The 17,654-nt window shown below is 49.7% G+C and overlaps 1 protein-coding gene across 1 annotated transcript in view; it reads left to right on the forward strand.

The window, feature by feature from the left end:
- Nucleotides 1–8,273: 8,273 nt before the first annotated feature.
- Nucleotides 8,274–17,654, forward strand: part of LOC144951640 (uncharacterized) — a 26,914-nt gene continuing 17,533 nt past the window's right edge. Inside the window, exon 1 of the mRNA XM_078881930.1 lies at nt 8,274–8,333. The gene's annotated coding sequence lies outside the window, so the exon portion shown is untranslated. The remainder of the gene's footprint in view (nt 8,334–17,654) is intronic.

Raw genomic sequence — 17,654 nt, forward strand, 5'->3', positions numbered from 1 at the left:
CGCCTTGGGTCTAATTGTACACGGTCAACTGACGTTGGCTGTAATTGGCCACGGTCCCTTACGTTATGGCAAGCTTCGGGGACACTTCCTGGAGTCGTGGAGTTCTGTCATCACGAGTACGGTACATTTCATTAAAGCGTGTTTTAAAAAAAGTACTATCCGCCAAGCTGTCTCTCCCACCACACAGAAACAGCCACATGAAACTCCGACCAAAACTATCACGTTACCATACATAGCAGGCGTGACCAAAAATATCTCCAAAATTCTAAACAAACATAAGATCCAAGTCCGATTCAGTACAGTGCATAAAATCCGTGATCTGATTCCATCTGTGAAGGATGTCGTTCCTGACTTACAGTATCCTGGAGTCTACAAATTGAGTTGCATTTGTGGTGATTGCTACATTGGAGAAACGAAACGTCATGTGTCTGATCGTGTCCGCGAGCACAAGTCAGATCTGAAACACGGCAGAACTGATTCTTCGGCCGTTGCCGATCATTGCTACAACTCGGTGGGCTCTCATGAAATTGTCTTTTCCGAGACCAAGGTTCTCTGCAAACCTACTGGCTACCATCAAAGGTTTGTACACGAAGCCATACAAATATACAAACACAGACATAATTTCAACCGTGATGATGGGTACAAACTTAGCAATCATTGGAAAGATGTTATCAACCACGCGAAAAAGACTTAGTTACACTTTTTTGGACCATCTTATCTGACAGACACTATTTTACTTTACTTTACCGAGTGTTAACATCCCCAGTGTTTAACAGTGCTCTCTCTTCGTTGTTCAGCCAGCATTGGTATAAACATGGGCATTTTCGTGCCTTTCAATCATGTGTATTGGGCCTCCCCTCCCCCTCTCTGTCCAATGCGTTGGCGTGTGCGGCAGCGGCCGCTTTCGCGCCGTGGAGCACATTTTCTAGCACATCCTTTTGGCCCCGCCCCCCTCCCCCTCCCGATGCGTTGTGCTTGGCGCCCCCCTCCCTCCCGATACGTTCCATTCATTGGCTGCCACATTCTGATGAGTCCCCTCTCCTCCCCCCTCCAACTTGCTTTTAAGGGATTGCATCTTGAATCATTGCCTCACTTGATGCAGCTAATCTGGCTGTGACGGTCCCACCTGATGACGGAGACTTGTGTTGCCTCCGAAACGTCGTGATTTTTTATGTTTTATTTTGTTTTATTTTACTTTCATTAATTTTAATGTTTTACCTACGTGACTTTACCGAAAAAAACCTAAGAATATGAATCATTGCAGTCACGAAAGCTTCAAATCTAGGGTTATCTCCATAAATATAAAAGGCAAAGTTGTGATTACGTGTGTCTGTTCAAAATGTTTAGCGTACTTCCCGACATGCAACAAACTTGAAATTTGCCATGTGGGTACTTTCCAGACTGTACTCCATGCAAAAAATATAAAAATACACTTTTTTTTTTTGGGGGGGGGGGGGGCTCAATAATGCATATATTTTTTGCACGGCTAGTGAGCTGTGACGTCAAATCTGTCATGTGACCCGCGCATGTGGAAGCGTAACGCATTGTAGTGTAGTGGTTAGCGCGCCGCGCTACGAACCCGGCGACCCGAGTTCGATTCCTGCTCACGGCCACCACCGGTGACGATTATTTTAACCGGTCCTGTGCCTCCCCTAGGTCGACTCAGCCTCAAACGAGTAAACTGGTCTGCTGTATGAACATCGCCATTGGGGGGACAAAGGCGGCCGGGCGTGGTTAATCCAAGCCCCAGGCGAAGCCGGGTAGTAAAGCTCGTACCTAATAAATGAAACTTGAAACACCCGTTTTGTTGCCGGAAAAAAACCGATTCAATTCTTACAATGTATTTATAATATAATTAGATTCATGTCGAGTGGCTGTTGCCGCTGTGTCCTTCATGGCGATTTGATGTCCTTGATGAAATGTGCTACGTAAATGCAATTATTGTCATCGTCGTCATATAAAAATAATATATTTGGAGATAAAAAAAAGTCACTTTGGCTGCCCCATACCGTGTCAACCCCCATAGGGGTGACCCGTATTCTTGTAGAGGGAAATTGAGTTCTCAGGTCCATACGGAAAAAAAACTAAAGTGTCTATTTGTTTGTGTTTCTCTCTCGTGATGAGACTTTGTAGGATGAACGTCGAGATTTCTAATGGCACGGTAGTGACCAATAAGGTCTGAATTGGTCTGTAATAAGGTAGGGGTTGACAGGTATGCTATACACTACACTATACACTACTATACACCACTACAATATATAGCAAGGCCGTAATTATAATTTATATTGGGGGGGAAACATGCTCAAAATGTCACCCCCCCCCCCCCCAGTATATCGCTATAAATAGATTTCTGTTTATATGATTGTGGTTATGGTTGTACTTGATCCATCCCTAATCTCTGCCATTACATACAATGAAACAAGAAAAGGTAAAAAAGAAAAAAACAGAGCAATGTAATACAATACACTATTAGACATTATTGTAAAAAATAAATAAAAAGTCCATCCCATGGGTTCGTGAATTTTGAAATATTTTAGACATGAAATTAGTTTTTTGAAAGATTTGGTCTCCCCTAATGTTGACTCCATGGCTACGGCCTTGATATATACTCCACTATATACTACGTGATACACTACATTATACCAAACCTGTGAACCCATACAGTTTACCCCGTATTCTTATATGCAGGGAAATTGAGTGTTCAAGTCCATACAGCGTACAGCCGTTTCAGTAAGGCAACACAAATGTTGTCTATCTGTTTGCGTTTCTCCTCGTGATGGGACTGTGTAGGATACACGTTGGGACTTATAAAGGGGCACGGGGGGTGACCAATCAGGTGTGAAAATCACAGCAAGAAAAAATAACACCACTTTTTTCAAATTTTCTGGCTGTGGTTTTCACACCTGATGATGATTGCTTGTGTTGCAATCGAAACGTCGTGATTTATTTTATTGTTTTATTCTTACGATTTCATTATTTCCCTTCTACGTAACTTTACCGAAAGAACAAAGAATTTCGCTGCTGCTGCTGGCCCCATTCATTCTCGCACCCCGGTGACGTCACGGACCCACGTGGTAATGAGCGCGCCGGGCGGTGACGTCACTGGCCTGGCCCGGGCCCTCCCAGCAAGGCCACTGGGCAATTTTTTTTTATTTTTTGTTTAAATTTATTTTTTATTAAAAGTCATCAAACAATTACGATTCTAAGTGCAGCGACCGCGTGACTTGTCACATCAGCAAGTTGATCTTTGTGATTGTGTTAAAGTTACGTGGGGGGAGGGGTTTTAAACACCGCGACTTCTCGACACTCCACCGCTGGACGATGAAGGCCGCAGGCTGCCCACGGGACACGTGGGGGGGTGAGTGGGGGGCCGGGGAGGGGGGCGGGGGGGGCAGGGGGGAGGAGGAGGCGGGGGGGGGAGGAGGCGGGGGCGGAGGAGGCGGGGGGGGGAGGAGGCGGGGGGGGAGGAGGCGGGGGGGGAGGCGGGGGGGGAGGCTGAGGGGGAGGAGGAGGCGGGGGGGAGGCGGGGGCGGAGGAGGCGGGGGGGGGAGGAGGCGGGGGGGGAGGAGGCGGGGTGGGGGGGGGAGGAGGAGGCGGGGGGGGAGGAGGAGGCGGGGGAGGCGGGGGGGGGAGGAGGGAGGCGGGGGGGGAGGCGGGGGGGGAGGCGGGGGGGGGGGGGGGAGGAGGCGGGGGGGGAGGAGGAGGAGGCGGGCGGGGGAGGAGGAGGTGGGGGGGAGGCGGGGGGGTCGGGGGGGGGCGGAGGGGAGGCGGGGGGGGGAGGAGGTGGGGGGGAGGAGGAGGCGAGGGGGGAGGCGGGGGGGGAGGCGGGGGGGGGAGGCTGAGGGGGAGGAGGAGGCGGGGGGGAGGCGGGGGGGGGGAGGAGGCGGGGGGAGGAGGCGGGCGGGGAGGCGGGCGGGGGAGGAGGAGGTGGGGGGGAGGCGGGGGGGTCGGGGGGGGGGAGGAGGCGGAGGGGAGGCGGGGGGGGGAGGCGGGTGGGGGGGGAGGAGGAGGCGGGGGGGGGGGGGAGGAGGCCAGGGGGGGAGGAGGAGGAGGCGGGGGAGGCGGGCGGGGGGAGGTGGGGGGGAGGCTGGCGGGGGAGGTGGGGGGGAGGCGGGGGGGTCGGGGGGGGAGGAGGAGGGGGGGGGGGGGAGGAGGCGTAGGGGAGGCGGGGGGGGAGGCGGGTGGGGGGGAGGAGGAGGCGGGGGGGGAGGCGGGGGGGGGAGGAGGAGGCAGGGGGGGGGAGGCGGGGGGGGGAGGCTGGGGGGGAGGAGGAGGCGGGGGGGAGGCGGGGGGGGGGGAGGAGGCGGGGGGGGGAGGCGGGGGGGAGGAGGTGGGGGAGGAGGCGGGGGGTGGACGCGGGGGGGGGGGGGAGGTGGCGGGGAGGCGGGCGGGGGGAGGAGGAGGTGGGGGGGGAGGCGGGGGGGTCGGGGGGGAGGAGGCGGGGGGGGGGGGAGGAGGTGGGGGGGGAGGCGGGGGGGGTCGGGGGGGAGGAGGAGGCGGGGGAAGGAGGCGGAGGGGGGGTCACCCAGGCAGGCACCGCGTGAGGACGTCCACTGGATGTCCAGTGGACGTCTCCAAGCCCTGGGTCGTCCCCCCGGGGTGGACTCCAACTCGGCCCTCTGGGCTCGAGTGGCAGTCCCAGCAGGCAAAATGTCCCATCGGGGCAATCGGCGGCTCCCGTCTTTATTTCAACAGCTATAGGTGGACATTCCACGTTCCCGTGACGGGTCAGAGTCAATTCTATGAGGACAACAACCGTCGCGTTTAAAAAAAAACGACCTCACCAATAGTCGTAGGTTGCGCCAATAACGACGCAATCCTGTCATTGATCTTCAACACTGGTGTCGTCTCCGCTGCGTGTGCATTTAATTGTTATATTAAATTGTGGTGAAGTATCGGGAGGTTGTTCTAACCATACTTCACTACCTGAAGTATTGGGAGGTTCTAACCATATACTACACCGGTGTGGTGAAGTATGGTTAGAACCTCCCAATACCTGGTCAACACCTTATCAGTGCCCTTCCTTATTACAGACCAATTCAGACTTATTGGTCACAAGAATACGAGGTAAACCGTGTGGGTTGGACTACGGGGTAAACCGTGTGGGGTGACATGAGTGTGGAAACGCTGTCTGCCATTCCCTATCCACTGCTGAATGAAGGCCTCCCACGTGACCCCGCCATCCCTGGCGGGCCGTTTCGTGGCACACAATCCGTCTCGTGCTGTCTGCCGCTGGAGGTGACCACCACCACCACCACCACCACGTCTCTGTGGTGGTCAAACTCGCAGGTCAGTTTCCTCCCAACGCCTTTGACTGCCATTCCGTCACCAGCTTTAGTTCGTCCGCCATCCTCCACCGCGCCTATTCGTGTGCTCCTGCCCAAACCCGCTTAATTCCCTAAACAGTCAAATGTCATATTCTTGGTTCTTTCGGTAAAGTCACGTAGAAGTGAAACGATAAAATAATTAAAAAAAATCGCTGTCCGTGGTGCTAACGTTGAGAAAAAAACGCCACTTTTTTCAAATGTTCTTGCTGTGGATGTCACACCTGATGACGATTGCTTGTGTTGCAGTCGAAACGTCGTGATAATGATATTGTTTTATATTTTTATTATTTTATTGTTTCCCTTCTACGTGACTTTACTGAAAGAACCAAGAATATGAATCCCTGCAGTCACGAAAGCTTTAAATCAAAAGTCAAATGTCATGTTTTTAATTTTCCTTTGTTCGCTGTTATAAGTGCTCCTCCTCTTCCTTGTCTCCTTATTGTTACAACTAAGTGCAGCTTTTAGCAAATAATTGTAGCCTATTTTTTAAAAATAATATTCGAGCATTACCCAAATGAGCCAGTACATCAAAGGCACCTGATCTACTACTGCCAGGACACATTTTATTAATCTGTTCACTTATAAAGGTCCTAATTTAAATTCGTGAAAGACGTCTTTGTCGTCGGTGAAAGCGTCTCTTGTCAAAACTGCGTTCTCCGTCTACGTGATGCGTACTTAACAAAAATTCAAATGTATAATGCGCATTCCATCTTAGGATACCAATGCGTAATGCGTGGAAAGCAGGAAACTAAAACAGAACCCAGGGAGGAACCGAATAAACTAGTGAGGGAAGGCCACTTTAAAGAGATGTGTTTTAAAGCAGACTTAAATATCTCTTACCGACTCTGCCTGATTTCAATTGGCAAAGCGTCCCATAGCTTGAGCGCCACGCTAACAAAAGCCCCATCGATAGTCCGTTGGCCTACGTAGTCGCTTTCCAGACCCATTTCCCCATTCGTATTTCTGCACGTCATCAGCAGGTCAGGTTTGTTAAACCAATGTCATTGGGTCGCTCAATGTTATTGGCAAAAAGCACTCCACGATAAAGCACGGGGCTCTGTTTACAATTGTAATCAATGTTTTACATAAGCTCATCATGCGTTGTTGTGATGCATTATGGTTGAAAGCTCACATCTTTTCTGCATCTCCACGTATAAATAAGCATGCTTTTCAGTCCTTGGGGCCTATTGGCCTTCGAGACCAATATTATCCGGCCACATTTGTCTCGGCAAGCAAATGTTTGTAATGGTATGCCAGACCACGCTACTACTTGCCAAAGGGTTTGCGTTATATAATTTATGGGGCAATGTTCATAAGATTGATTGGCCTGTGACTTGCGCTTCTATGACAAGCCCGGATAATTGCCGTTTTTCAAAGGAGCAGTCGTATCTCTAAATATAAATCATTAAACAAGCACAGTGGTGATCCTGAACCTCACATTTTAATAAGAGTGTGCCGCAGTTTTATCGCCACACGTCGTGTTTGTTACCGCAGCGATAATACATTACGCCGTAATTTTGTACGTGCTGCATTTCAACACGCGCAGTCAGAATTTTAGAGATGTCTGTATTGCAGATGCATTCTTGTCGAATTGTTCAATTGAACAATGCTCATGTGACTCGTATTTGGCAATCGATCCTATTGATATCGATTCTTAAATCTCGCAAAACATGCATAATCATATCGTGCACGTAGTATGTGGTTTTATTTATTTACTTATCTCTATACATCATATGGAATGGGTTTCAAACGATGCCAGCAGCCATTTGTAGCCAGTACACATTTTTTGAAAAAAAAAATTACATTCTTGAATTGGGGGTTCCTGTTCACCAATTCGTCAAGTCGGCCAGCGAACCGTTGCACCTCCAACTAATAAGTGCAATGAATTACGCATCCCACATTCAACAAAATAAGGCTTAAATATTTAATCAAAGGATTGAAATTCCTCCTTGCCGCCGCTCTCATTTTCGGCGTGACCCAAACCCCCAGATGCACGCGGCTATAGAAGTTGGTCGGAATGGGGTGGGGGGGTGGCGATGAAAGCATACCATTACCTCCTGCGCACAAAGCACATGCAACTATTTTAACAGTACAAGAAGCCGGCCGATTTTTTTTCGCCAGCTTCTAACTCATTTTAAATATACGAAATATATCAACCGGCTGTGTTGAAATGTTACACCGTACTCCATATGTATGTTTTGTCCTTGAATATATATATTTCCTTTTGTTTTAGAGACCCTTTGTACTCTGCCGCGTCTCCCCCTGAGATGTTCTCATTGAACACAGCGGAAACCGTATCTGTACTGCTGATGTCTCGGGCTTTCATGTTTGAATAATAACGCGACTTTTTTTTTATCGAATCCAGTAAAAAAAATGATTGCGTGCCAGAATAAAAATTGGAATAAGCGTGTGCTCAGAACGACGGGCCCGGACGGACGGCTGTACAACGGACGGCCCCTTGCGAGTGAGAGCGATCGTTTTTTTTTTATTTGCGTGCCGCTAAAGTGCTGAATTTAACAACGAAATGTGGCACGCCGGTCTCGGCGACTGAAGGGAGGAAAGTTTTGAGCCCGCGTGTTTGACGGTCCGTGAGCCCGTGGATCGGTTACGAGGACGCCGACGGAGAGACACGCGTGCTTGGAATTCACACCGAGACAAACAAAGAGAGAACGGATGGATCAGGGCACAAACAAAACAAAAATTAGCAAATCGCACATTCTATTGACTGGTTTAGGGAAAGTAAGTGAGTGGGCTTGGGCGAGACTTTGCCGGGAGGATGGATTTTGCCGTAGGGCTAGACTGGTATTTATTATCGCGTGTAAAAAATATATATAACCGTTGCGTTTCTAGGAATCGTCACATTCGAATGCACGTTTCCCAGTCACGTCACAGCGTGCCTGTAAAACCTCGGCTCGCAGATTTCTTCAACGGACGGGATGATTTAAAGAACTTGGCACCGAACATTCGCCTAGGGGGGCCCCTTCGCCGAATCGCCGCTGCAAGTCGGTAAGCACCCCCCCCCCCATGTCACAGACAGCTTCTCCCCAGCATCCGCCTTGGCAAGGCCGCGCCTGTTGGCCCTGATTACGGCGCGGCTGACACAAAATGCCGCTCGCTCACGCAATATCGAGAGGCGAGTTTGTGGCGTTCGAGCGACCGCTACGAGACGGCGTTCTTCAGGATGCTCTTTCCTACTGGGGCCCCCCCGACTCTCTTCCTCCTAATGAAATCACGTTGCCCGTCTGGCCGACACAATGTAGGGCTGGCCCAGCGTTGATGTTTTTTTATGTTGGGGTGAATTCAAAGCAGCCGAGAGGAGCATTCCGGGTGGCGGCGAGAGAGGGAGGGGTGTCGACAACAATTTCTGGCTTTCGTCTTTGACGCGCCAACAAGTAGGGCAATTTAATTATTTAAATTCACTGTAAATAACCTCAACGTTCAAAGGGCTCGTGGTACGTACGGTTTGACACAGACGTAATAAATACACGACGTTCCGTTGGCAGCTTGCGTTCCCATCGCGCTAAATATCCCTTCTAGACGTTTGACCCACTAAAACAAACCACATGGAGAAGAAAAAAAAATCCATATCGCGCAGTTACATTTTTTTTTCTATATATATCAGAGGGTACCAAGCCGAACTCCCAACGGGACGCGCCCCGCCCCGTCTGCACACACAACACACACAGCCCCACAGTTTGTGGATCCTTGTGGGCTGCGGTTAAAGTGCAAGGGGCCGTTTGTGCATCTCGTGTTACCCTGGGCCGCTTTGGAACGCTGGACTCAATGGGGCTTTATCGTGGCAAAGCGGTGACTTCTGTCTGCGTGGCACTGGCTGAGGGACACGCCGCACCATCAGCCGTGCTAACGGGTCACAGCTTTAGCAGGGGGCTCGCCGCAATATACACAGTAGATTCTCGATTATCCGCGTGCCATTTATCCGATTTGCGGGTTGACCGCGAACCTGAGATTTTCGACGTGAATTACCAACTCGTGGATTTTCCCTTGAGCCCAAATGAATAATCTGAAAACAGTTGTACATTGTTATTCTTGGAAATGTTGATTACGAGTGACGTGCTTAGACTGAACGAATGTGTGCCCCGGTTCATTTCGAAATCCACGTGGATTGCTTGTGCAGCACAACAGTTGTGTATCTTTACAACAGTAGGTGGAGTTTGATAGATTTTGATTGGCCATCCACTTAGTGTGCCGAGTCTTCTGCTCGGGAGCAGGAAAGTGTTATCACTGAGCACGCGCAGTGATAACAAACTACATTTTCTTAACTTGAACATAATTACTATCTATAGAAGTGTTTTACTGGTAGGAACCACCTGGTTCCACCAGCCCACAGGGGATTATTGTGTCCGTCCGTTCGTCGTGCATCCAAAAATGGGAGGAGTGGGGCTGGGTGGAGAGGGGAGGGTGGGGAGGGGCTGGGTGGGAAGGGTGGGGCTGGGTGGGGGGTGGGAGGGAGGGAGGGGTGGGGCTGGGTGGGGAGGGGCTGGTCACCCCGTGGTGCCCTTATAAATCTCAACGTTTAACCTACTCACGCCAGCTTGTGCCCACCCTCACAGTCGGGCATATTTGCGGAATACACCACGCCGCCGTTGACCCTGGCGATTGACCGAGCAACCCAACGTTCCTACCATCTCCCTTCGCAGGAATGTGTTTTGGCATAGAGATCCGCGGGAAATGGGTATTTTTGAATTATCCGCGTCCGTCCTCCCCGTCATTATCACGGATAATCTAGAGTCTCGATGGGTTAGATCGCATAAATATGAATGTGTCGTTAAACCCGCTACCATCCGACACATTTATATTTACGCGATTATGGATGATATTGGTCACGAAAGCCCACGTGTTCATCCAGAGCCTACTGCGTATGTTTTCACAATGTGACAATCGTCAATTCAGTTTCCCGTAACTTTGCGAGTTGTGTTTTGGGCTTTTGGCAGTTCACTCATCGTGATCGTGCCGTGAGGTGTGGATCGTTACACCCTCAGCAATTTGGCTACCGCCGCCGCTCACCATTAAACACTTTCGCCTTTCCGGTTTTGCCGTGGGTTGTTTTGTGGTTTTGCGAGAAATTAGTGCACAATAATAAACGCGTCGCCATATCGAAGCATTTAGCCGATGAACCGGAGTTGTGAATGGAAAAAATAATTAATTGAAGTAGTTTCTTCAGTGACCAGCGCAATTTTTTTAAACATTTTTGTAGAAAACTTCTACTACTTGGTTTTTTGTATACAAGTCAACATTCTAAATTAAGAGAGGTTATATCACCAGAGGGTGGGGGAACGGTGGCTGTGAACCTGGCGACCCGAGTTCCTTTCCACGGCTACCGTGGGCGATGAGTGACGATCCGAACTGATCCTGCACACCCTCCCTCTCGCCCTCCTGGATGCCTTCACCGACCCCGCACTGACCACTAGTGGAGAAGTAGGGCCAAACAACTTACGTGCTCCGGCATGGCATGCCATGGAGAGGCCTTCATCCAGCAGTCGATTGACAAGGTCTGATCTTCTGTTGTCCTTCCCCTCCTACGTCTCCGATCAGCACGGTTGGTTACGTACGGTGCAAAAGAAGTTCAACATACATACACAGACTCGCACAGAGACCCATAGACTCGCACGGAGACCCATAGACTCACACAGAGACCCATAGACCCACACAGAGACCCATAGACTCACACAGAGACCCATAGGCTCATACAGAGACCCATAGACTCACACAGAGACACATAGACTCACACATAGATCCATAGTCTCACACAGAGACCCATAGACTCACACAGATCCATAGACTCACACAGAGACACATAGACTAACACAAAGACACATAGACTCACACAGAGACCCATATACTAACAAAGAGACCCATAGACTCACACAGAGACCCATAGACTCACACAGAGACCCATAGACTCACACCTAGACCCATAGACTCACACAGAGACCCATAGACTCACACATAGATCCATAGTCTCACACAGAGACCCATAGACTCACACAGATCCATAGACTCACACAGAGACACATAGACTAACACAAAGACACATAGACTCACACAGAGACCCATATACTAACAAAGAGACCCATAGACTCACACAGAAACCCATAGACTCACACAGAGACCCATAGACTCACACAGAGACCCATAGACTCACATAGAGACCCATAGACTCACACATAGATCCATAGTCTCACACAGAGACCCATAGACTCACACAGATCCATAGACTCACACAGAGACACATAGACTAACACAAAGACACATAGACTCACACAGAGACCCATAGACTCACACAGAGACCCATATACTAACAAAGAGACCCATAGACTCACACAGAGACCCATAGACTCACACAGAGATCCATAGACTCACACAGAGACCCATAGACTCACACAGATCCATAGACTCACACAGAGACACATAGACTAACACAAAGACACATAGACTCACACAGAGACCCATAGACTCACACAGAGACCCATATACTAACAAAGAGACCCATAGACTCACACAGAGACCCATAGACTCACACAGAGATCCATAGACTCACACAGAGACCCATAGACTCACACAGAAACCCATAGACTCACACAGAGACCCATATACTAACAAAGAGACCCATAGACTCACACAGAGACCCATAGACTCACACAGAGACCCATAGACTCACACAGAGACCCATAGTTTGTTGTCCTACCCCCGCACATCCGATTAGCACGGTTGGCTACGTACGGTGCGAAAGAAGTCCAATGAGATAATCAAACACGTAGTTTGATCATCTCATTGACAATGTACACTTGAGTGCGAAGGCTGCCCTCCTCTGACTGACGGTAAAATTTTAAGCTTATAGTTTTTCAAAATGCCGACTCGTAATATTCATTAACCAGTTCATATCTGGCAATTTGATTGAGACCCGGATAATAGTGAAATATAGTGCAATATAGATTCATAAGGCACCTTTTGTGAATGATCTGAAGATTTTGATTAAATAAATGCGTATATATATATGCGTTTTAAGAGCGTTGGCACAGCGGTTCACACGCTGCTCTATGAATCCGTGGAATCTGAGTTTGAATCTTGGCCAGGGTGAATATTGGGTGACATTTGAATTTGGCCTGGAACCTCATGCACCAACCCGCACTGACCAGCATGGTGAAGTATGGTCAATAAACCCCTCCATAATTGACATGGTGTGGCGAAGCCTTCATTTCAGCAGTGTATTGATTTTCTAATTGTCATTATTATGAAAATAAACTATGCATTAATATGTGAATGTATTCACAATCCAGATTATGCATGTAAAATGACAATGTTTTAAAACTCGGGCGGTTTCATCAGTTTAAACGTCTCCCGCACTAAATTACGACGCGGAATAAAAATCTATCTATAAAATATTCCCGCCGTCAAATATAATGGGAAAGCCTGAGGTCATAAATATCTCGTCTAAGCTTTGAGAAGTGGGGGCTGGTGGGCTGTGGGCGGTTGGTGTGCGGGGGGGGGCGACGATAGCGACCGCGATACCGAAGCAACGGAATTACACGAACAACCCTGACGTCGTCGGGATTCGCCCCCGATGAAATTAGCTGCGTTATGCGTCTGCGCGCAGACCCGCCGTGCGGCAAGGTCACCCGGTGTCCGCCCAGAGACATTCGCGGAAGGGCCCCTTACAAAGAGATGTGAATGATTATCATCATTTACTTTTCACTTTTGTCAAATTATCAGATTTTTTTTGGTGTCTTAGTCCCGGGCTGTAATTCCTTTAACAGTGGAATTTGACCGAATGAATTGGCTGTCTCCGTGTTGTCGGTTTTTAGAAGTATGTATATGTGGTCGTTGGCCGAGATGCTGTGATGTGAACGGAGAGAGGGTGCTGCAAGGGTATAGAGGAGGTGGGGTAATGGCAATGGCTGCCTCCAACCCACAATGTTCGGAACCCCCCCCCCCCCCCACGTCCGTTAGAAGTCGGGCAGATTTAGACACAGGAGATTTCTCCAGAGGGGCAATGTGTGGGTTGTCGTTGCTGCTCGAGTGAGAGAGAGACACTCGGCAGCGCGGGCGTGACGTCTTCTGTCTGTCCGTCGCGGGGAATTAAAATGCCTTTGATAGAAAGGCGGGTTTTATGGCGAGGCCGCTGATTATTCACTTTGACCCCCCTTCCCCCCCGGTCCCCTGGCTGCATTATTGAAATCCTCACTCTTGGAACCAATCAACTAAACAATAATAATAAATCTGAAGATGCGGAGCGTATGATTGAATTGAAAAAAAATCATCTATATTCACACCGGCTCCTGTTCTTGACATTGAGTGGCAGCAGGAGGGGATAGATGCATCACCCACCCCCCCACCACCTAACCCCCCCCCAACCCCATCAAAGCAAGCGACGTGACGCATCGCATCGTGCGCAGTGGGCCGGCGAAAACAATCGGGCAGCGGCGAACAGCAGCAACAAAAAAACAATCGCAGACGTCACGCGGCACGGCCCCACGCCACCACACACCACCTGTCCCGAGACATTCCCGTCCTCCCCGTTCTAAAGAGGAGGAAGTGAACTGTGGTTCAACAAGGGGGGCTGGCCGTCCCGGGGAGGGTGACCTCTTAGCCCGAACACGGCCCCCGCGCGCGCCGTCCGGGAGAAAATGAACATTTGCATGACAACAGGGAGGGGGAGGGCCTCCCTTTTTTCTTTTCCCTTCGGTGTTTTTGAAAGCGCGGTTCATTATTCTGAGAGGTCATTTGGGAAAATGATTCGATGCAAAACAAAAAAAGCCCCTACCCTACACGCGGAGTGCAAATTAAAAAGCTGCCAATTGACGGACGGAGAAAAAATAAAATTCTGAACGAATTATCCGGAATATATATTTATTTTATATGTGTGCGCATGTGTTTGGCCACCCACCCTGTCGTGTGCGGTGCCGGCCTTCATAGGTGCTGTTACTCGTTAGTAGCACTTGGCCCAACAGACTGTTAAGGCTGTACTGTGGATCTTTGTCTTTGTATAGTGGGGGGGGGGGTGGCGTAGTGGTTAGCGGCGCTGCTGCGCTACGAACCCGGCAACCCGAGTTCGATTCCCGCTTGCGGCCAACACTGGAGACGATTATCTGAACCGGTCTTGGCCCTCCCCAAGGGTTGGCTCAGCCTCAAATGAGTAGCCAGTGTGGTGTGTAAATCATCGCTACTCGTGGACAAATGCAGCCAGGCGTGGTGCTGGCCACTCACCCCCTTGTGTGCGGCTACTCGCTAACACGCTAACAGAACTTGCCCCAGCAGCCTGTTACAGGCCATGTGGGGGAATCTTATTCCTTGTGTATATAAAAAAATATTGCGTGCCAGTTGCTGAGTGGATTGTTGCAGCGATCGCGGGATCGCGTGAGGTGGCAGTGGGATTTTGGAGGCCTTCATCCAGTAGTGGATTGATCACGCCCGGACTAACGACGACAATGGTGAATTCAAAATGACGCAGTTGTCCGATGATGAAATAACCAAAAAAAAACAACGCGCGTTTGATACGAGCATTGTGACGGTTCAGCAGAATGCTGGGGGTCAAGGCAGTAGCCATGGAGTCAACATTGGGGGGGACCAAATCTTCCAGGTTGTCTGGGGGTCCCAACCCAGAAAAATATCTAAATTTAAAACTCATTTCCTGCCTAAAATATGAAAAAAATTCACTAACACGTGTATTGTACTACATAAATTAGGGATTTCGATCGGATCATTGGGGGGGCACATGCCATCCCCCCCCCCCCACTGGCTCCATCAGTGCTTCTGTCATCGCCTCTGCCACCACCGCCGCCACCACCACCGTGGCAGACAACGACTTGGTCTCCTAGCAGGGCACCGCTTATAAGTGCTGGACTCCCCGTGGAAGAAAATATGCCGCGTAATCTTTGGTCGCTTGGGTGCCAAAGTGGGGGGGTTGGGGGGGGGTGTTTGTCCCCCCCCCTCTCCCGAGGTTATTTATGATGTCAGAAAAAAAGCATCTGTTTTTATTCTCTATTATTTAGCTTTTTTCAGGAGATTACGCGCGAGACATTTTAATTGTACTAATTTCTTTTTCACGCGCGTTTTTTTTTGTCCATCGCCGTGGGATGGATTTTTTGCCCTCTCTTTGTGAAATCCGACTGCAAATGTTCTGTCTCCACCTTGGGCTGTCCCCGTCACGTAACTTCTGCGCGGCGTGCCTCCTCGCCACGGCGTGCAGTGGAACCCCGAGCGGGCGTTTTGCGTGTCTCTCGCCTCGTGGTCGCGTGCGTTTGGACTCAGATGATTTTGCTGCTATGAATGCCCAAATGATGGTGCCACTTTGTTGAGCTGTCATTTGTGGCCAGGGTCGCTTCTGAACAATTCAGTTGATGCCTCCGTGGACTTTGTCTGGTTAGGATGGGGATGGTTTGGTTGTTGTATGTGTTTGTGTGATTTGTTTACCTCTCCTGTACTCTGCACTACTATCGTGTTTGTGTCACTGTTTGTTGTTGTTGCTACCGTCTTACCCCGTGCCCCGATTGCTATCCCGTGCCTCCGCTGGCGATTCGCGAAGGGAACCCGTAACACGGTCTGGATAACGCCGTTGAAAGCGAGAATTGCCTGCCGATGATTAATTTAGCAATTACTATTTCATGATTAATTCGGCCTAGGCAAGACATTTAACTTGGTAAGGCAATTAACTGCGCTTTAATCATTTTTTGGAGGGTGGGGGGGGGTCATAAAAAATGTAATATCGGAAGAAAAATTGAGCGATGGAGCGGAGCGGGGCCAACGATGCGCAGCTCCGTTATCTGTAGAAGACACGTAACGCACTCGCCAACAGCAGCCGCCGCTGGTGTGTGCGGCCTCAGAAGGGAAATGTACAAAAGGGGGGGTGGGGCAACGCTTCAGCGCAGCGGCTCTCTTCTTCATAGCACATTGCCCGAAGCGCCGTCTATTGTATATATATTTTAATTTTAAGGCCAAAGTCATATTGACAAATGTGCGCGTTATTTTTGTTGTTGTCAACTGTGCGTGCTTTGTTGACAACGGAAAGCCGCTTCCCGCCGCTGCAATAGCGGCCGTGGCAGCAGCAGCAGCAGTAGCAGCAGCTTCAGCAGCAGCAGCAGCAGCAGCTTCAGCAGCAGCAGCAGCAGCAGCAGCTTCAGCAGCAGCAGCAGCAGCTTCAGCAGCTTCAGCAGCAGCAGCAGCAGCAGCTTCAGCAGCAGCAGCAGCAGCTTCTTCAGCAGCGGATAAATTGTTTCATCCTCCCCCCACCCTCCGATATCGCAATTTCAGCTTTCCGTAATTTGTCTTTACTTCCAGTACACTTTGGATAAATAACCGCAGATCATTCGACGTAAGCCCACCATGCGTATCTGTGATCATTGCAATCGGTCGCTTCTGAAGAAGAGCTGTATAGCTCAGTGGGCCTTACCTGGTACAGTTTTAATGATTTAGTTTTGACACTGTTCAAGACGAATGCACAAACTCTTAGTTACAAGGAGATAATTAAATTAATCCACCAAAAAATATATATAACTGCCATTATATAATGTAAATTCAAGTAACTAATTTAATGGGTAAAATATATTTATTTACAACATAAATCTCGGTGAAATTTTTTGTCAGGAAATAAAATGCCTCCGTGAAAATGCAACTAGTGGTGACAGCGGTAATTGTGACATCGTGATATGTCGCTGAAGGGACCGATCTTATGCCGTGCGGTCTATCGTAGTGTTGCTGTGTCGCAGCGACCTCGGTCGCAATCATTTGATGAAGTATTCATTCTAAAAAAGATGGCCTCATTTACCCAGGAAAGCTTAACCCCGAGTCCACGGTACTTTTCGCAGAATGCACACTCGGGCGGGGTGGGACGCGTTCTATCCGATCCTTGGCTGCCGCTCCGTTATTCCTCTTGGCCCCCCTTGGGCCAACGTCCCCGGCTTTGCCTGCTATCTCCCGCCCACGTGACAAAGGTGGCCCCACGCCCTTTGAAATGAGCGTGGGGTGCGCGAGACGCTCAGATGATTGAAAGAAAGCTGGCGGGACAGAGTGGAACAATTTGAACGTCCAGAACCAAACGTCTCGTTTGAGACCCCAAACTTCCGACACCTCCTGGCATTGACGTTCCTCGAAGGTGCTGGTGGTGCGTAACTATCAAATGTAAGCGGCAGGCCGATGCGCTCAGCTCCTTCGTAAAATGTGAAATTAAAGACGCAAGCCACAGGAGTGGGATTGTGGCCATTAAACCCACACTGTGGACTACATATCAAACCAGTACAGAATCCAGAATTACATGGAGACTCATCGAGATGCATAGACTCCTAGAGAATGCTAAAAGACTCGCAGGGATAC

The sequence above is a fragment of the Lampetra fluviatilis genome, chromosome 63, assembly GCF_964198595.1.
Source record: "Lampetra fluviatilis chromosome 63, kcLamFluv1.1, whole genome shotgun sequence".
In the NCBI taxonomy this organism is placed as follows: Eukaryota; Metazoa; Chordata; class Hyperoartia; order Petromyzontiformes; family Petromyzontidae; genus Lampetra; species Lampetra fluviatilis.